This window comes from Sciurus vulgaris, assembly GCF_902686455.1.
Source record: "Sciurus vulgaris genome assembly, chromosome: 9".
Lineage (NCBI taxonomy): Eukaryota > Metazoa > Chordata > Mammalia > Rodentia > Sciuridae > Sciurus > Sciurus vulgaris.
The window spans coordinates 57650463-57672593 of record NC_136469.1 but is presented as its reverse complement, the minus strand read 5'-3'; the positions used below and the strand labels follow the sequence as shown (position 1 = coordinate 57672593).

The 22131-nt window shown below is 36.2% G+C and overlaps 1 protein-coding gene across 4 annotated transcripts in view; it reads left to right on the top strand.

Annotated features, from left to right (window-relative positions):
• BANK1 (B cell scaffold protein with ankyrin repeats 1) overlaps nt 1-22131 on the top strand; it is a 328435-nt gene that overhangs the window by 113248 nt on the left and 193056 nt on the right. The window lies entirely within an intron of this gene.

The window sequence follows — 22131 nt, the reverse complement described above, 5'->3', positions numbered from 1 at the left end:
ATCTTCAAAGGTTTTCTTCAGTTTCTTTCTTTAATATTATGTAGTTTTCATTGTAGAGATCTTTCACCTCTTTTGTTAGATTAATTCCCAAGTATTTTTTTTTTGAGGCTACTGTGAATGGAGTGGTTTTCCTAATTTCTCTTTCAGAGGATTCATCACTTATGAATAGAAATGCATTAGATTTATGTATGTTGATTTTATATCCTGCTACTTTACTGAATTCGTTTATTAGTTCTAGAAGTTTACTAGTGGAATTTTTTGGATCTTCTAAATATAGGATCATGTCATCAGCGAATAGTGACAGCTTGAATTCTTCTTTTCCTATTTGTATCCCTTAATTTCTTTGATCTGTCTAATTGCTCTGGCAAGTGTTTCAAAGATGACATTGAATAGAAGTGGTGAAAGAGGGCTTCCCTGTATTGTTCCAGTTTTTAGAGGAAATGTTTTCTGTTTGTCTCCATTAAGAATGATGTTGGCTGTGTGCTTAAGCATAGATAGCCTTTACAATGTTGAGGTATGTTCCTACTATTCCTATTTTTTCTAGTGTTTTAAGCATGAAGGTGTGCTGTATTTTATCAAATGCTTTCTCCACATCAATTGAAATAATCATGTGATTCTTAATTTTAGCTCTATTGATGTGGTGAATTACATTTATTGATTTCCGGATGTTGAACCAACCTTGCATTCCTGGGACAAACCCCACTTGATCATGGTGCACTATCTTTTTAATATATTTTTGTATGCGATTTGCCAGTATTTTGTTAAGGATTTTTGCATCTATGTTCATCAGGGATATTGGTATAAAGTTTTCTTTGTTTGATGTGTCTTTGTCTGGTTTTGGTATAAGAGTGATACTAGCCTCATAGAATGAACTTGGAAGGGTTCCCTCCTTTTCTACTTCCTGAAATACTTTGAGGAGTATTGGTATCAGTATTTCTTTAAAAGTCTTGTAGAATTTAGGTGAGAACCCATCTGGTCCTGGGCTTTTCTTGGTTGGTAAGCTTTTGATGTCTTCTATTTCAGTGCTTGAAATTGATCTGTTTAGATTGTGTAAGTTTTTCTGATTCAGTTTCAGAAGATCATATGTTTCTAAAAATTTGTCGATGTCTTCAATATTTTCTATTTTGTTGGAGTATAGATTTTCAAAGTAGCTTCTAATTATGTTATGTATTTCAATGGTATGTGTCATGATCTTTCCATTTTCATCACGAATTCTAGTAATTTGAGTTTTTTCTCTCCTTTGTTAGTGTGGCTAGGGGTTTATCAATTTTGTTAACTTTTCCAAACCACAAACTTTTTGTTTTGTCAATTTTTTGAATTGTTTCTCTTGTTTCAATTTCATTGATTTCAGCTCTGATTTTAATTATTTCCTGTCTTATACTGTTTTTGGTGTTGATCTGTTCTTCTTTTTTTAGGGCTTTGAGGTGTAATGTTAGGTCATTTAGTTGTTGACTTTTTATTTTTTTAATTTATGAGCTCAGTGCAATGAACTTTCCTCTTAGTACTGCTTTCATAGTATCCCAGAGATTTTGATGTGTTGTGTCATTGTTCTCATTTACTTATAAGAACTTTTAAATTTCTTCCCTGATGTCTTCTGTTATCATTGCATCATTCAGTAGCATATATTTTAGTCTCTAGGTATATGAATAGTTTTTGTTTGTTATTTTATCATTCATTTTTTATTGCATTCCATTATGGTCTGATAGGATACAGGGTAGGATCTCTATTTTTTTGTATTTACTAATGGCTTTTTTGTGGCATAGCATATGGTCTATTTTGGGGAAGGATCCAAGAGTTGCTGAGAAGAAAGTATATTCGCTCGATGATGAATGAAATACTCTGTAAATATCCATTAAGTCTATATCGTTGATTGTATTATTTAGTTCTATAATTTCTTTTTTCAGTTTTTGTTAGGAGGATCTATCCAGTGGTGAGAGTGGTGTGTTGAAGTCCCCCACTATTAAAGTGTTTTGGTCTATTTGATTCTTAAAATTGAGAAGGGTTTATTTGATATACGTAGATGCTCCATTGTTTGGGGCATAAACTTTTAAAATTGTTATATCTTGCTGTTTTATGCTTCCCTTAAGCAGTATGAAAAGTCCTTCTTTATCCTTCTGACTAACTTAGGTTTGAAGTGCACTTTATCTGATATGAGGATGGAGACCCCTGCTTTTTCACTGGATCCATGTGCATAGTATGTTTTTCCCCAGCCTTTCACCTTTAGTCTGTGGATGTCTTTTTCTATGAGATGAGTCTCTTGAAGGCAGCATATTTTTGCGTCTTTCTTTTTAATCCAATCTGCTAGTCTATGTCTTTTGATTATTGAATTTAGGCCATTGACATTCAATGTTATTATTGAGATATGATTTGTATTCCTGGCCATTTTGGCTTATTTTTGGTTTTCTACTTGTCCTTTGATTGGCTTTTCCTTTAGGGTAGTTCCCCCTGTTGCTGACTTGTATTGTTGTTTTTCACTTCCTCCTCACAAAATATTTTGCTGAGAATGTTCTGTAGGGCAGGCTTTCTATTTGTAAATTCTTTTAACTTTTCTATTTGTAAATTCTTTTAATTTTTGTTAAAAGTTAAACTTTTAACTTTTGTTTAAGATTTTATTTCATTGTCAAATCTGCAGGTTAGTTTTGCTGGGTATAGTATTCTTGGTTGGCATCTGTGTTCTTTCAGAGCTTGAAATATATTGTTCCAGGCCCTTCTTGCTTTTAGAGTCTGGGGTGATAAATCTGCTGCTATCCGTATTGGTTTCCCCTTATATGTAACCTGATGCTTTTCTCCAGCAGCCTTTAAAATCCTATCTTTATTTTGAATGTGAGGTATTTTCATTATAATGTCTCTTGGTGTGGATCTGTTGTAGTTTTGTGCACCTGGTATTCTGTAAGCTCTTGTATTTGATTGTCCATTTCATTTTTCAGCTTTGGGAAATGTTCTGATATTATTTTGTTGAACAGGTTGTTCATTCTTTTGGTTTGTGTCTCTGTGCCTTCCTCAATCCCAATAATTCTTAAATTCGGTCTTTTCATGATATCCCATAATTCTTGAGGGTTTCATTCATGACTTCTTAACATCTTCTCAGTTTGTTCAACTTTATTTTCAAGATTGAATATTTTGTCTTCATTGTCTTAGAGTCTGTCTTCAAAGAGGTCTAGTCTGTATTGATGCTCTCTATTGAGTTTTTAATTTGGTTTATCATTTCTTTCAAGTATTTGGGGTTGTTTTGTTTGTTTGTTTTTTCTTCAGAATCTCTATCTCTTTATTGAAGTGTCCTTTTGCTTCTTGCATTTGCTCTTTTAACTCTCTACTGGTATGGTCATTCATTGCCTTCATTTGTTCTCTTATCTCGTCTTTTGTTTCATGGATCATTTTAATCATGCAGATTCTAAACTCTTTTTCTGTTATTTCTACTGCCATGCTGTCATTGGAGTCTATCACAATAGCATCTTGGTTTGTTAGTGACACTTTCTTCTCCTGTTTTTTCATATTGTTTCTGTATATTCCCCTCTAGCATTGAAGATCAGAGATACTGAAGTTGCCTCCTACAGGCTTATTTTGACCCTGCAGTTTTTCACTATCTCTCCTTTGAAGGGGAGATCAATACCAATAGCACCCAATACAAAGAAAATGTAGCCCTGAACCAGATTGCCCCTATAAAGACTTTAACATTTTTAAAATAAACAGGATCAGTTCAATTACTATTTACAATATTTCTAGTTGTGAACAAGAGGATGGGGAAGGGTGTAGGATATAAGTGAGTAAATAGAGGTTCCTGTCAAAGGGCCTCCAGTCTCCTGTTGGTGTCTCAGTAAGGGAGCCGCCCTTCCAATGATGATGACCTCGCCCTCAGGAATAATTTGAAATGCCTGCAACAACCTCCAAAGAAGCTGGAGAGCCCCAGCAAGGGTACACTGAGTTAGCACAGAGGCAGGCCCAGTGTCCCTCAGCAGTAGGGGGGCAGGTGGGCAGGCAGACGCAGCTACTGGTCTCTGACCTTGGTGTGGGGGTTTGGCTCAGCCTCCTGATGACTTTTTAACTTATGGCTTCTGCTTACTAATTGGAATTAAATACTCCATTTTTATTTATACCACACTAAGCATATATTTCTTTCTTTTTTATGGGTTCTTTTTAGTTATACATGAAAATAGGGTTAATTTTGACATCATTATAAAATCATGGATGGATGCAGTAGTGCATATCTCTAATCCCAACAGCTTAGGAGGCTGAGGCAGGAGGATAATTCATTCTTCTTCAGTTTCCAGTACTTCTCCTTTCCCTTCTCTCCTCCTTTCCCCTTTTTCCCTTTTCTCTGCTCTACTGGTCTTTCTGCTATTTACTTACAGATTTTTTTTTTTTCATTAGTGTCTTGTGAATGTGAATGATGGTGAGAGTCCCTGTGGTATATTCATATATGTTCATTGGACAGTTAGGTAAGATTCATTCCACTATCTTTCCCTATCCCATCCCTCCTCCCTACCCTCATTTCCCTTTGTCAACTCCACTGAACTTTCTTCTAGTTTTTTTTGTAATCTCCTCCACTTGTTTTAGATTAACTTATGTATATCAAAGGAAACATTTGACCTTTGAATTTTGGCTTATTTCACTTAGCATGATAATCTCCAGTTTTATCCATTTACCAGCAAATTCCATAAAGTCATTCCTTTTTATGGCTAATACTCCATTGTGTATATACACCACATTTTCTTTGTCCATTCATCTGTTGAAGGGCACTTAGGTTGTATCAATAGCTTGGCTATTGTGAATTGAGGTGATGTAAACATTAATGTCATTGTGTCACTGTAGTAAGCTCATTTTAAATCCTTTGGGTATATAGCAAGGAGTAGAAAAACTAGGTTCATATTGTGGTTCCATTCCTAGATTTTTGAGGAATCTCCATACTGCTTTCCAGAGTGGTTGCACAAATTTTCAATTCCATCAACAATGTATGACTGTACCTTTTGCCCCATATCCGCCCCAACATTTATTGTTACTTGTATTCTTGATAATTGCCATTCTGACTGAATTGAGATGAAATATCCAGTATAGTTTTAATTTGTATTTCTATAATCACTAGAGATGTTGAGCATTTTTTCATATATTTTTGATCATTTGTATTTTCCTTTTGAGAAGTGTCTGTTTAGAATTTTTTTGCCTATTTATTGACTGTTACTTGTTTATTTTATTTTATTTTATTAGTTCTTTGTATATCCCAAGTATTAATGCTCGAGCTGAGAGGCAGGTGGCAAATATTTTCTCCCATTCTTTTGGCTCTTTCTTCATGCTCTTATTTCCTTTGTTGTGAAGAAGGATTTTAATTGGATGCCATTCCATTTATTGATTTTTTATTTTACTTCTTGCACTTTAGAAGTCTTGTTAAGAAAGTCAGTTCCTGAGCAAACATGTTGCAGTTTAAGCCTATGTTTTCTTCTAGCAGGGACAGGGTTTCTGTTCTAATTCCTAGGTCTTTAATCCACTTTGGATTGAGGTTGGTGCAGAGTGAGAGGGTTTAAATTTCATTCTACCACATATGTATTTCCAGTCCCCCCAGCACCATCTGTTAAAAAGGCTATTTGTTCTCCAACACATGTTTTTTGCACCTTTGTCTAGTATGAGATAACTATATTTACTGTGTCTTCTGTTTTATTCCATTGACCTTTATTCCTGTTTTGTTGACAGTACCATGCTATTTTTGTTGCTATAGCTCGATAGTATAATTTGAAGTCCAGTATTGTGATGCCTCCTGCTTTGCTTTTCTCACTAAGGATTGCTTTGGCTTTTCTAGGCCTCTTATTTATCCAAATGAGTTTCATGACTGCTTTTTCTATTTCTGTGAAGAATGTCATTTCAATTTTGATGGAAGTTGCATTGAATCTGTATAGCGCTTTTGGTAGTATGGCCATTGTGACAATATTAATTCTGCCTATCCAAGAGCATGGGAGGTCTTTCCATCTTCTAAGGTTTGCTTCAACTTCTTTCTTTAGTGTTCTGTAGTTTTCATTCTAGAGGTTTTTCACCTTTTTGTTAGGCTGATTCCAAGTATATTATTATTATTTGAGAGTATCATGAATGGGATAGTTTTCCTAATTTCTTTTTTCATCAGACTCCTCATTGAAGCATGGGAATGTGATTGATGTATGGGTGGTGAGTCTGTACCCTGCTACTTTGCTGAATTGATTCATGAGGTCCAGAAGTCTTCTGATTCTCCCTGCTTTTTACATTACCACTCTTTCTCATTGGTTGGTTTTGACCACTCTTTCAGAGAATGACTATGTATGGTGTGGCTGCCGCCACTATGGACCCCACCAAGATGAGAATCTGCTCTTACCACCTAGTTCTCCAGTTTGATATCTTTAACCACATGAGACATACTGCAGCAATCCAGAAAAACAGAGCAGAAGTCCCACAAGTTAATGATAGTCCTTCAAGGATATCATTCATAATAAGATAATTAAAGAAAATTAGCAAACCTGTTTCTGATAGGAACAAACCTCTAATCATCAGTAACATTTTGAAAGACTGAAAAATTATCCTGGAAAATATGTTTGTTTGCACTTTCTAAAAGTCACCACACAGTTTTTGGGCCCCTTTACTGATAACACTCATAATATCAATAAAAATACAGAAATATAGTAGATATATAATTTAGAAACTGAATTTTCTTTTCACTGATGAACTATACTTCTACAGTAAACCAAATGAAGACATGGGGGGAATATGCAAAATAAATCTTTGGAAAGCACAATTTTACTTCCTGAAATTTTCTCCCCAGAGATCAGCTCTTTAGTCTCAGGAACTTTACTACCTTAGGTAGCAAATTACAAACAGGAGTCCCAATGCCTTTCATGCTCTCACCCTCCAAATTCACTCCCTCCTAAGCCATGTCCCATTCACTTACTAAATATTGTTCATATCTTTCCTTTTTTCTGTGATTCTAACACTTTATTCCACTCCATTTTTCTCTTGCTTAAATTATGGTTAGCCTAATTTTCGGTTCTTCCACACTTCCTATTTATCTCAAATTCATAGTCTGAGAAATTCTTTCAAAAAGAAAGATCTGAACATGTAATTCTCTCACTGCAACATTTCACTTGATTCCAATTATTGTGTCAATTTAAGTAAAGAAATGTTTAATAAGAACAATATAGCAGTGTAAATACTGACCCAGATTAACCTCTCTCCTCTCCAGGTACACTGGGTTTTTATTCCCTGGGCTCTGTTATGCAGCCTACTGCACGGTCTTTGCACATGTTCCTTTCTTTAATGAAAGCACTTTCTAATCTCCCCTAACTCCTCATATCTCTTCACCTCATTAATCCTAATTCATTATCCAAATTTTAATCTTAGTGTCTCTACCTTAGTGAAGTTTTTCCAGATCTATGTCTTTATAATACTAATTACTTTCCGATTTGACATCTATGTATGTGCTATTTCTCAAACTCTCTTCCTCTCATGAGATTCAGGGTCAATAAAGGCAAAGATACTATCTGTTTGGTTCTCTATTTTATCTCTAAAACCAAGACACTGATGAATACATAACTGCTTTCTTAAACTTCTGTTTATTGGGGCATATTATTTATACTGAATACTGGGTTTCATTTCTTTATGAAAACAAAATAAATATCTCATTGGGTTAATGCATGAAAGGGTAGAAGAATTGTATACATTAATTTTCTCACCCAGTCTCAAATGCCCCACTAATTGGAGCCCTTTGTTACAATAGCTATGGTCACATGCACAGCCCTATTTTTGAGGTGGTCATTGAACTGTTGACTGAAGCATTGTTGCTTCTGACTGAAGCAGAAGGAGCAAACCGATGAAAGAAGGAAAGGAAAGAATCCAATAAATATAAACAGTGAAACAGTTTCTGTTACATAGCTTGGAAACGTGCTCCCAAAACAAACCAAAAGAATAATTCCAAAAATATTTCATGAAATTATGGCATTGTTCATATAAGCCTCTTTGAAAGACATTTCTTACAATATTTCAGTGTTATATTTGTTTTAAATTTCCTGTTGAATTTTATTACATATTTAATATAAGTTGTTAACAAATGATTGTTACTGGAAAGTGAGCTTTAAAAAAGTCATGGTTCTTATGATTCATTTACACTTATCACAATAAAACAAACTTTGGATTTTTAGTCCATTTCGCCATTAATATAATTAAATCTTTTTATTTTAACTTTTACATAAACTTTATTTAATGTAATGTAAGCTTGAGATAAAATATAGACATGAAAGTGACTTACATTCAACAACTAGTAGTTCTATAGGTCTAGTTTAATTTAAAAGACATAGTCAATTCTTAATAAATGAATATTCACATAGTTGAGGCCATCTTTGTTAGGTGAGAGGAGGAGTTAATGACTAGGTGTCCAAGGCAGAATACCCAACTAAGGCATTGAAGAAATCCAGGTTCCTGAGGCTTGGCCCTGCTGCAGATATTAATTCCAGAGGCCCAGAAATGGGAACCTAGAATTTATGTTTTAAAAAGGAAATATTCCTTGGGTGATCTTAAAGTATAGCAATGGTTGTATCTATTGAAATATAGTTTGCAGATAAGAATGCATATATTAAGGAAGATTAAATTTCTTTTTTTTTTTTTTTGGTGGCATATTTTAATATGCATACCCTTGATGGCCTGGACAGCTTGCTGGGTGTTCCTCTTTTTTTTTTTTTTTTTTAATTAAAAATCATAAATTTACATAGGGCAACATTTTTTGATTCATTCTGTTATTTTTGTTACCTTCCCACCACCCCTCCCACCACTCTTTTCCCTCTATACAGTCCTTCCTTCCTCCATTCTTACCACCCTCCTTATCCCTAACCCTAAACCTAACCCTAACCCTAACGCTAACCCCTCCTACCCCCCATTATATGTCCTCATCCGCTTATCAGCAAGATCATTCGTCCTTTAGTTTTTTGAGATTGCTCATCTCATGTACCATGATATTCTCCAATTTCATCCATTTGCCTGCAAATGCCATAATTTTATCATTCTTTATGGCGGAGTAATATTCCATTGTATATATATGCCACAGTTTCTTTATCCATTCATCAACTGAAGGGCATCTAGGTTGATACCACAATCTGGTTATGGTGAATTGAGCAGCTATGAACATTGATGTGGCTGTATCTCTGTAGTATGCTGATTTTAAGTCATTTGGGTATAGGCCAAGGAGTGGGATAGCTGGGTCAAAGGGTGGTTCCATTCCAAGCTTTCTGAGGAATTTCCATACTGCTTTCCAGAGTGGCTGCACTAATTTGCAACCCCACCAGCAATGTATGACTGTACCTTTTTCCCCACATCCTCGCCAACACCTATTGTTGCTTGTGTTCTTGATAATCGCCATTCTAATTGGGGTGAGATGAAATCTTAGTGTAGTTTTGATTTGCATTTCTCTTATTACTAGAGATGTTGAACATTTTTTCACATACCTGTTGATTGCTTTTAGATCTTCTTCTGTGAAGTGTCTGTTCATTTCCTTAGCCCATTTGTTGATTGGATTATTTGTATTCTTGGTGTAGAGATTTTTTAGTTCTTTATAGATTCTGGAAATTAGGGCTCTGTCTGAAGTATGAGTGGCAAAGATATTCTCCCACTCTGTAGGCTCTCTCTTCACATTACTGATAGTTTCCTTTGCTGAGAGAAAGCTTTTTAGTTTGAATCTATCCCAGTTGTTGATTCTTGCTTTTATTTCTTGTGCTATGGGAGTCCTATTAAGGAAGTCTGCTCCTAAGCCAACAATTGAAGGTTTGGATCTACTTTTTCTTCTGTAAGATGCAGGGTCTCTGGTCCGATTCTGAGGTCCTTGATCCATTTTGAGTTGAGTTTTGTACAGGGTGAGAGATAGGGATTAAGTTTCATTCTGTTGCATATGGTTTTCCAGTTTTCCCAGCACTATTTGTTGAAGAGGCTATCTTTTCTCCATTGCATATTTTTGGCCCCTTTGTCTAGTATGAGAAAATTGTATTTATTTGGGTTTGTGTCCATGTCCTCTATTCTACCATTGATCTACCTGTATATTTTAGTACCAATACCATGCCATTTTTGTTACTATTGCTTTGTAATAGAGTTGAAGATCTGGTATTGCGATACCCTGCTTCGCTCTTTCTATTGGGGATTGCTTTAGCTATTCTTGGTTTCTTATTCTTCCAGATGAATTTCATAATTGCTTGCTCTATTTCTGTAAGGTACATCTTTGGGATTTTAATTGGAATTGCATTGAATCTGTATAGCACTTTTGTTAGTATGGCCATTTTGACAATATTAATTCTGCCTATCCAAGAACATGGGAGATCTTTCCATCTTCTAAGGTTTTCTTTAATTTCATTCTTTAGTGTTCTGTAGTTCTCATTATAAAGGTCTTTCACCTCTTTTGTGACATTGATTCCCAATTATTTTATTTTCTTCAATGTTGTTGTGAATGGGGTAGTTTTCCTTATTTCTCTTTCTGAAGATTCATCACTTACGTATAAAAATGCATTGGATTTATGAGCATTGATCTTGTAACCTGCTACTTTACTGAATTCACTTATGAGTTCTAAAAGTTTCCTGGTGGGATTTCCGGGTTCTTCTAAATATATAATGATGTCATCAGCGAACAGGGATAGTTTGAGTTCTTCTTTTCCAATTCGTATCCCTTTAATTTCTTTGGTTTGTCTAATTGCTCTGGCTAGAGTCTCAAGAACGATGTTGAATAGAAGTGGTGAAAGAGGGCATCCCCGCCTTGTTCCAGTTTTTAGGGGGAATGCTTTCAGTTTTTCACCATTTAGAATGATTTTGGCCATGGGCTTAGTGTAGATGGCCTTTACAATGTTAAGGAATGTTCCCACTACCCCAATTTTTTCTAGTGTTTTGATCATGAAGGGATGCTGTATTTTATCAAATGCTTTTTCTGCATCTATTGATATAATCATGTGATTCTTAACTTTTAGTCTGTTGATATGGTGAATGACATTTATAGATTTCCAGATGTTGAACCAACCTTTCATCCCTGGGATAAAACCCACTTGATTGTGGTGCGCTATCTTTTTAATATGTTTTTGTATGCGATTTGCTAAAATTTTGTTGAGAATTTTTGCGTTGATGTTCATTAAGGATGTTGGTCTGAAGTTTTCTTTCCTCGAAGTGTCTCTGTCTGGTTTAGGTATCAGTGTGATATTGGCTTCATAGAATGAGTTTGGGATGGTTCCCTCCTCTTCTATTTTATGGAATACTTTGAGGAGTATTGGAGTGAGCTCTTCTTTAAAGGTTTTGTAGAACTCGGCTGAGAACCCATCTGGTCCTGGACTTTTCTTTGTTGGTATGCTTTTGATGACCTCTTCTATTTCATTGCTTGAAATTGATTTATTTAAGTTGTGTATGTCCTCCTCATTCAGTTTAGGTAATTCATATGTCTCTAGAAACTTGTTGATGTCTTTGAGGTTTTCTGTTTTGTTGGAGTATAGATTTTCAAAATAGCTTCTAATTATGTTTTGTATTTCACTCATGTCTGTTGTGATATTTCCTTGTTCATTCCGAATTTTAGTAATTTGAGTTTTCTCCCTCTTTCTCTTAGTTAGTGTGGTTAAGGGTTTATCAATTTTGTTTATTTTTTCAAAGAACCAACTATTTATTTTGTTAATTTTTCCGATTGTTTCTTTTGTTTCAATTTCGTTGATTTCAGCTCTGATTTTAACTATTTCCTGTCTTCTACTACTATTGGTGTTGGTCTGCTCTTCTTTTTCTAGGGCTTTGAGCTGTAGTGTTAAGTCATTTATTTGTTGATTTCTACTTCTTTTGTTGAATGCGCCCCGTGAAATAAATCTTCCTTTAAGTACTGCTTTCATTATCCCAGAGCTTTTGATATGATGTGTCTTTGTTCTCATTTACTTCTAAGAATTTTTTTATTTCCCTCCTTATGTCTTCTGTTATCCATTCATCATATAATAGTGTATTATTTAATCTGCAGGTCTTGGAGAAATTTCTGTTTTTTATTCTGTCATTTATTTCTAATTTCAATCCATTATGATCTGATAGAGTACAAGGTAGTATCTCTATCCTCTTGTATTTGCTAACAGTATCTTTGTGGCATAAGACATGGTCTATTTTAGAGAAGGATCCATGTGTTGCTGAGAAGAAAGTGTATTCATTCTTTGTTGGATGGTATATTCTATATAAGTCTGTTAAGTCTAAATTGTTGATTGTGTTATTGAGATCTATGGTTTCTTTATTCAATTTTTGTTTGGAGGATCTATCCAGCGGTGAGAGAGTTGTGTTAAAATCGCCTGGTATTATTGTGTTGTGGTCTATTTGATTTCTGGACTTGAGAAGGATTTGTTTGACATACATGGATGAGCCAATGTTCGGGTCCTAGATATTTATCATTGCTATGTCTTGCTGATTTATGCTTCCTTTAAGCAGTATGTAATGTCCTTTTTTATTCCTTCTGACGAGTTTTGGCTTGAAGTCCACATTATCTGAAATGAGGATGGATACTCCAGCTTTTTTGCTGTGTCTGTGTGCGTGCATGGTATGTTTTTTCCCATCCTTTCACCTTTTGTCTATGGGTATCTCTTTCTATGAGATGAGTCTGTTGCAGACAGCATATTGTTGGATTTTTCTTTTTAATCCAATCTTCCAGTCTATGTCTTTTGATTGATGAGTTCAGACCATTAACATTCAGGGTTATTATTGTGATATGATTTGTATTACTAGTCATTTGACTCATTTTTGTTTTTTGACATGATTTGGTTTCTCCTTTATTTGGCTATTCCTTTAGGCTTGTTCCTCCCGTTGTTAATTTGCATCGTTGTTTTTCATCTCTTCCTCATGGAATATTTTGCTGAGAATGTTCTGTAATGCTGGCTTTCTTTTTGTAAATTCCTTTAGCTTTTGTTTATCATGGAAGGATCTTATTTCATTGTCAAATCTGAAAGTAAGTTTTCCTGGGTATGGTATAAGATTCTTGGTTGGCATCCGTTTTCTTTCAGGGCTTGGTAAATGTTGTTCCAGGCCCTTCTAGCTTTTAGGGTCTGGATTGAAAAATCTGCTGATATTCTTATTGGTTTCCCCCTGAATGTAATTTGATTCTTTTCTCTCACGGCATTTAAAATTCTCTTTATTTTGTATGTTAGGTATTTTCATTATAATGTGCCTTGGTGTGGGACTGTTGTAATTTTGTGTATTTGGAGTCCTATAAGCCTCTGGTACTTGGTTTTCCATTTCATTCTTCAGATTTGGGAAATTTTCTGATATTATTTCATTGAATAGATTGTTCATTCCTTTGGTTTGTTTCTCTAAGCCTTCCTCAATCCCAATAATTCTTAAATTTGGCCTTTTCATGATATCCCATAGTTCTTGTAGATTCTGTTCATGATTCCTTACCATCTTTTCTGTTTGGTCAACTTTGTTTTAAAGATTAAATATTTTGTCTTCAATATCTGATATTCTGTCTTCCCTGTGTTCTATCCTATTGGTTATGCTTTTTATGGAGTATTTGACTTGGTTTACTATTTCCTTCATTTCAAGGATTTCTGTTTGTTTTTTTTTTTCAGTATCTCTAACTCTATTGAAATGATCTCTTGCTTCCGTATTTGCTCTTTTAACTGTTGATTGATGCGATCATTTAATGCCTGCATTTGCTCTTTCATCTCCTCCTTCAATGCCTGCATTTGCTCTTTCATCTCCTCGATTGCTTCCCTGATTGTTTTAATTATGTACATTCTGAACTCCCTTTCGGACATTTCTTCTGCTGTGCTGTCATTGGGTTTTATTGATATAGTATCTAGGTTTGTTTGGGACATTTTCTTCCCTTGTTTTCTCATATTGGTCAGATGTCCATGGAATTCTGTGATATTGCAGATTTCCTCTATTGTCTTATAGTGTCCCTGTAGATTTCCAGTGTATCACCTCCCAGCCTTCAGTAGCCTGAAGTCTTGGAGTAACTTGATAATGCAGTGCTTCTGAAGAAAGCTGCCCCTAGCCCGCTACTGGTTCCAGGGCTTGGAGCTGGATCTGTGTGGAAAGGTTCTCACTGGGGGGCCTGCTCCAAGAAGCTGGCCATGTGTGAGGAGCCCACCACTGGAGTGCTCAGGGCTGCCTGGGGGAGACTCTATTTGCCCTGCCCTACTCTAATAATCCGCTCAAATCCGGGCCTGCTGCCACCAGCTTCACCAGGTGGGAGAGACTCACCCCGTGGCTCTATTTTAGTCCAAGTCTCTCAATGCCTTCCCTTCTTGAATCCTGGGTTCTGGAGCGACTGGAGATGCAGTCACCCTCTAGTCCACCATCTTGGATCACCCCGTGGATAAAGCCTGCAGCCTGAGGGGGCAGGGCCGCCTGGAGAGGTCTCTGGCTGCCCTGCCATGGTCCTAGAGGTTGCTTGTGGGTCGGAGGTCTCTGCTGGCTTGGGGACTTGTGGCTGGCTCTGTGTAGAAAGGCTCTCACTGGGCGGTCTGCTCCGAGAAGCTAGCCTAAAAAGGTGCTTCCAGCCAGAGGGAGCCAGACCGCTTGGGGAAGTCCCTGGCTGCCCTGTCCTGGTCTCTGAAGCAACCTGCGGGCAGGAGCTCAGAGCTCGCCATGCGCTGGCTCAGGGACTTGGAGCTGGTTCTGTGCAGAAAGGCTCTCACTCTAAATCTTTTAATAAATTAAATCTTTTCAAGTTGGACCAAAATAAACCTCTTAGAGTTTTTGACACTGAATTAACAATGTAATATGGAGGATGTCAAGTTGAAAAATTCAGCACAATAAAGCTTCAACCAATACTCCAGAAAAGCATTTAAATTAAAAAAAAGTTTTATCAGATTGCCTTTATATAAATTATGATGTTTATGCATTTGGCATGATTGATGGAGATGCAAAAATTGTTAGTCGCCCTGCAATATTTCTTTTTCCATTCTTGCATGATAATAGCCATGTGTCTAGGCACGTGGGTAACCAGGTAAATGTTGCACTTTGTCCCTTGCATCTGGTGTAGCTATTTGTCTAACTGATGTCCAATTGCATGGCATCATGTGCAATCAGTAGGTGCAGATTTACAAGCATGTTCTTTAGTGACATGTAGAGTCATATTCTCCCCCTCCCTGACTTTTCTTTTGATTGGCTGCAATTTTAACAAAATTCCAGTGATGGATGTGTTAGATGAACCATCCTGGACCATAAAGATGACACAACAGCAGTGAAACAAGGTAAAAGGTACCTAGATCCACACAACCTGAGCCACCACATCAGCATTGAGCTGACAAATTCCTTTATGGTAAAAAGAAACAGGATCCTCTCTTGTTTAAGGCACTGTCACTTTGGGTCTCTGTACAGCCCTAGCAAAACCTACATTGTAAACAATTTAAAAGCTATGCGTTATTTAATTTAAAATTTAGAAAGAAAAAATAGACTTTTTCATCAGTGGAAAAGCCAGTGTGAGAAGCCAAGTTTCCTCACTAATAGCCCTGTATACTTTTCTCTAGATCATAAGGATTGCATTCGATGAGTTATTATATCTGAGAGCTCATACCACAGTATTTAGAGAAAAGGGAATTAATATTTATGGATATATTACATAGTTACTTATTTATCCTAAATAATCTGCCTTGTAAGCATTATTATTAAAATGCATGACTACTAAGTCCTGGAGCAGGCATTTAAACACAGGTTTCTTAAATATCAAAAACAGATTTTCTTTATGTTAAAATATCACTCTGAAGTCATTGGATAAGATTCTATAACTATATAAATACCTAATTAATAAAACATAAAATCATTTGAAATAAATCTTATGTTGCCTTGGTTTAAATTCTTGTATTTCTACATTGGTGGTCACAGATGTTGCAATTCTAACAAATGATCCATTCAAACTTAAAATAGGGCTGGGGTTGTGGCTCAGTGGTAGAGCACTTGCCTAGCATGTGTGAGGCCCTGGTTTTGATTCTCAGCATTGCATATAAATAAATGAATAAAATAAAGGTCCATCAACATCTAATATATATATTTAAAAACTTGAAATAATGAAGTTGACCAAAGAAAATATTTCTATTATCATAGACCTATTCACTTAAATTATTCTTTTAAATTCACTTAGTAACATCTTGGATTTGAGTACTTGTAGAGCACTCAAAAGAGAGAGAGAGAAAAAAAAAAGAACAAGAAAAAGAAAGAACACCTTTCCCTAACCCTAGAAAATATTTGCTTTGCTCCTTAATCTATCATTTCCTTTACAAGCTGCAGTAGGAAATGTTGTTTAAAATATGTTATGTAAACTATTTATCAAATACCACTTCAAATGGCTATTTTGGCTCTGTTTCATGGCACACATTATGAACAATGGAACAATCGAGGTGACTTTTCTTTCTTTTACTAGTGAAATTTAAATAAGTACAGCCATTTGTTATAATAAGAAGAACCAGGTTGTTTTCAGCCCAACAATCAAATTTCCTTTCGAATATCTGAAAGAACAAAATGCTACTGTGACCGTCCCTTTGGCTCATATAGGATAGAAATCATGTGGCTAACAAAGACAGGGTTAGAAAGAATTATTTATTCCATTGCTTCCTGTAGCAAAGTGGCTACCCCAAACCCAGAGTAGTAAGAAGTTCAGGAATAGCAGGATATATATATATGTTTGGGGGCTAGAAATTAACAAATTCATAAGTTATGGGACAATCTTTGCTTGCACCTGTGCCAGTTTGCACAGAATTAGTAATGTTTGCACAACAGTTCAAAACGTACCTACAATTATGTAGGTCTCCCAGTGGCAATTCATTTAAATGAGGATCCCTGCTGTCCATTCCTCTCAGGTAAGGAGTTTTGGTCAGACCTGCTTGCATTGGTTTAAAGTTTTCTTACTTGCTTTGAACAGATCCAAGAGGCCTTTTCCTCATTCATTTTAAACATAAAACATACACTGATTTTCTCTTAAGAATCTCCAACTTAAACTTTAACCTATACTCTGATCCTTGCCATTTATCTTAAGCATACAATATGTAGTGCCTTTCTATTAACCAGCACCAACTTTTAACACTATATCCTGCCTCACTACAAATACTGAAATGGTTGTGTCTCCTAGTATGAACATTGCACACACCTCCTATGGTAATTTCATGGACATTTTTTCTCTTATTAATCAAGGTTCTTTATTATTGCTCTTTCTCTTCAACATTTTTTCATTTCTTTCATATTTTGTGACTGATCTTACAGTTTTCTTCATCCAACATCAATACCTAAAACCCTTTTCCTTGCCTCCTTCCATTATTGCAGCTGGAAAGACCAGATTTCTACATTTTTCAACACCCTCGCAACTAGATGTGGTCTTATGAGAACTTTAAAAAATGAGACACCAGGGATGTCTTTGGAGCTTCTGCTTTTCTGATTTTAAGAAGAATATGAATAGATCTGCTTGGCAGTATCCGCCCCCACTCCAGTTGTCCCCTCGACCAATGCCATGTTCCTCCCTTTCTGGCTTAACGTGAATATGATATTTGAAACTACAGTGATCATCTTAAAACCAGAGGACTATGATTTATTCTTTACTTTATTCAAACAGTATTTCATACTTCACTTCTTTCTCCATAGTTTAAAATACAGTATACTAAATGTAATGTGTTCAGAGGGTAAAGTCCTAAGTTAAAATCCTTATTCTAGTTTCATTCTGTTGCATATGGATTTCCAATTCTCCCAGCACCATTTGTTGAAGAGGCTATCTTTTCTCCATTGCATATTTTTGGCGCCTTTGTCTAGTATTAGAAAGTTGTATTTATTTGGGTTTGTGTCCGTGTCCTCTATTCTGTACCATTTATCTACCTGTCTATTTTGGTACCAGTACCATGCCGTCTTTGTTACTATTGCTTTGTAATAAAGTTGAAGTTCGGGTATTGCGATACCCCCTGCTTCATTTTTCCTGCGAAGGATTGCTTTAGCTATTCTGGGTTTCTTATTCTCCCAGATGAATTTCATGATTGCTTGCTCTATTTCTGTAAGGTACGTCATTGGGATTTTAATTGGGATTGCATTGAATCTGTATAGCACTTTTGGTAGTATGGCCATTTTGACAATATTAATTCGGCCTATCCAAGAACATGGGAGATCTTTCCATCTTCTAAGGTTTTCTTCGATGCAACAGAATGAAACTAAACCCATATCTCTCACCCTGCACAAAACTCAACTCAAAATGGATTAAGGACCTTGGAATCAGACCAGAGACTCTGCAGATTATAGAAGAAAAAGTAGGTCCCGATCTTCAACATGTCGGCCTAGGACCAGACTTCCTCAACAGGACTCCCATAGCACAAGAAATAAAAGCAAGAATCAATAACTGGGATAGATTCAAACTAAAAAGCTTTCTCTCAGCAAAGGAAACTATCAGCAATGCGAAGAAAGAGCCTACAATGTGGGAGAAAATCTTTGCCAATCATACTTCAGATAGAGCACTAATCTCCAGAATCTATAAAGAACTCAAAAAACTCTACACCAACAATACAAATAATCCAATCAACAAATGGGCTAAGGAAATGAACAGACACTTCACAGAAGAAGATGTACAAGCAATCAATAAACATATGAAAAAATGTTCAACATCTCTAGTAATAAGAGAAATGCAAATCAAAACCACCCTAAGATTCCATCTCACCCCAATTAGAATGGCGATTATCAAAAATACAAGCAACAGGTGTTGGCGAGGATGTGGGGAGAAAGGTACACTCATACATTGCTGGTGGGGCTGCAAATTAGTGCAGCCACTCTGGAAAGCAGTGTGGAGATTCCTTAGAAAACTTGGAATGGACCCTCCATTTGACCCAGCTATCCCACTCCTTGGCCTATACCCAAAGGATCTAAAATCAGCATACTATAGAGATACAGCCACATCAATGTTCATAGCTGCTCAATTCACAATAGCCAGACTATGGAACCAACCTAGATGCCCTTCAATTGATGAGTGGATAAAGAAACTGTGGTATATATACACAATGGAATATTACTCAGCCATAAAGAATGACAAAATTATGGCATTTGCAGGCAAATGGATGAAATTGGAGAATATCATGCTAAGTGAGATAAGCCAATCTCAAAAAGCCAAGGGACGAATGATATCGCTAATAAGTGGAGGATGACACATAAAGGGGGGGAGGGAAGGGTTAATGTTAGGGTTAGAGTTAGGGTTAGGGAGGGGGGCAAGTATGGAGGAAGAAAGTACTGTATAGAGGGTAAAGAGGGGTGGGAGGGGTCGGGGGAAGGGAAAAAATAACAGAATGAATCAAACAACATTACTGTATGTGGATTTATGATTACACAAATGGTATGCCTTTGCGCCATGTACAAACAGAGAGGCAACATGTATCCCATTTGTTTACAATAAAAAAAAAAAATCCTTATTCTACCACTAATTAGCTCTATAATTCAGGATGTTACCAAATTTTTTTTGGTACCCTGACTATCACATCTATAAATGTAAACATTTAAAAATACTTTACTTTGCAGATGTTACACAAATTAGAGATGAATCATATAAAGCCTAGTACATTATTAATGCTCAGCACATGGCAATTATTGCTGCTACTCAAACTCTCTGTGTCTGTTGGTTACACAGACTTTTCCAACAGTGAATGCTATGCATCCTTTCACATGTCAATGCTCTAAAGCACTGCCAACTTTGTACAGTATATTATGTTGCTGTAATGTCCTTTACATTCATATATAGTTAAAAGAGAAGAATTGTATGTTATTATTGATTGTTTTTCAAGGAATTCACCCATTTCGTGTATGTTGTTGTATGTATAGTTGTTTTCAGGACACCCCTTTTATGCTTTTGATATCTGTAGGGTCTGTAGTGATATAGCCTGTGTTTAGTTCGTGAAATTTTTCGTATTTATTTTTTCTTTGTCAGTCTTTCTAGAAGCTTCACAACTTCATTGATCTTTTAAAAGAATTACCTCTTTGTTACATTGATTTTTCTCTATTGTTTTATACTTTGAGTTTCTTCACTTTAGTATGTTTTCTTTCACTTAAGTTGAGTGGTTTTGTTATTTAGATTTTTACAGGTGCATATTAATTATATTGAATGGTGTGTTTCATTGTGGCATGTTCATACATAAATGTAACATATAATTTCATCAATTTTCACTGCCCAGTACTTTCCCTTACTCTCTCCTCCTCCCACAACCAGCCTCTCTTCCTTTACCTTAATGGTCTCTCTCCCTTTTGCTTTTATGAGACATTCACCACTTTTTTTTTTTTTTTTTTTTCCCTACCACTGGCTTCCACGTATCAGAGAAAATATATGGCATTGGGTCTGGCTGTTTCACTTAACGTGCTGTTCTCCAGTTCCACCCATTTTTCTGAAAATGTCGTAACTTTGTTCATCTTTATGACTGAATAAAACTGCATTGTATTTATGTGTATTTATCACATTGTATTTAAATGTTCATCTGTTGACAAGCACTTGGATTTGTCCTATTACTTGCATATTGTGAATTATGCTGTGATAAACATGGATATGTATGCATCCTAAAGTATGCTGTTTTAAATTCCTTTGGATAAATACGGAGAAATGGTATAAATGGATTATACAGTGATACCATCTTTAATATTTTGAAGGACATTCCGATCTCCTTAGTAGTTGTAATACCTGACATTCCCACAGTGTATAAGTGTTTCTTTTTCCATTCCATCATACCAGCATTTATTGTTATTTTATTCTTGATGATTGCCATTCTGACTGAAGAGAGAGAGAATTTCAGTTCATTTATCCAACTCTTGATTGTTATTTATTTTTTGATATTGAGTTTTGTTGGTTCTTTATATATTCTGGATACTAATTCTTTATTGAAAAAGTATCTGGCAAAGATTTTCTCCCATTATGTAGTCTCTCTTTTCCCACAGTTAATTGTTTCTTTTGCTGTAGAGAAGCTGTTTTAATTTGATGTCATCCTATTTATTAATTATTGATTAGTTCTGAGCTTGAGGAAGGGGTTTCCTGTTCCTGTATGTTGGAATATGCTAACCCTATTTTCTTCTAGAAGTGTCAAGGTTTCTGGACCAATTTCTAGGCTTTTGTTCATTTTGAGTTGACTTTCCTGCAGAGTGAAATAGAGATCTAGCCTCATTCTTCTACATATGGATATCCAGTCTTCCCCTGCAACATTTGTTGGAGACGTTGCATTTTCTCTGGCATTTTTGTTTTTGGCCCCTTTATCAAGAATCATATCATTGTATCCGTGTGGGCTTGTCTCTGTGTCATTAGTTCCATTCCACAGGTGTACATGTGCTTTTATGCCAGTGTCATGCTGTTTTTATTACTATGGTTCCATTTTGAAACTGAGCATTGTGTTGCCTCCAGCATTGCTCCTCTTGTTCAGAATTATTTTAGTTATCCTGGATGCTTTGTTATTCTGTATAAATTTTAGGATTGTTTGCTCTCTAGAATTGTCTGTGAAGAATGTCATTGGTATTTTGATGAGAATTGAAGTGAATCTACAGATTGCTTTTGGTATTAATGGCCATTTTAACTATGTTACTTATGCTTATTCATGTACGTGGAGATCTTTCCATCTTATGGTGTTTTCTTCTATTTCTCTCTTCAGTTGTTTTAGTCAGCTTTTTTTCTGCTGTCACTAAAAGATCTGACAAGAACAATTTTTAGGGGAGGAAAAGTTTATTTGAGAGTTCAGGGTTTCAGAGTTCTTAGTCCTTAGAAGGCCAGCTCCATTCCTTGGGGTTTGAGATGAGGCAGAACATCACGGTGGAAGGGTGGCAGAGGGAAGCAGCTCACATGATGATCAGAGAGCAAAGAAAGAGACTCCACTCTCCGGATACAAAATATATACCCCATAGTCATGTTCCCATTGAACCACTTCCTCCAGTCACACTCAACCTGCCTCCAGTTACCACTCAGTTAATCATCAGGGATTAATTCATGGATTAGGTTAAAGCTATAACCCAATCACTTTTCCTCCAAGCCTTCTTGCATTGTCTCACAGGAGAGTTTTTGGGGAACATCTCAGATCAAGACCATAACATCAGGCGCGGCTTCCCTCCTGGGCAAGATGGAGGCGCCAGGCCTGGGCGAGGTCAGACCCCGCGCGGAAGAACCGCTCCCAGCGGCAGAACCGCCCCACGTAGCAGGAGCCCAGGCCGGGCCAGGGAAGGCAGCCGTGC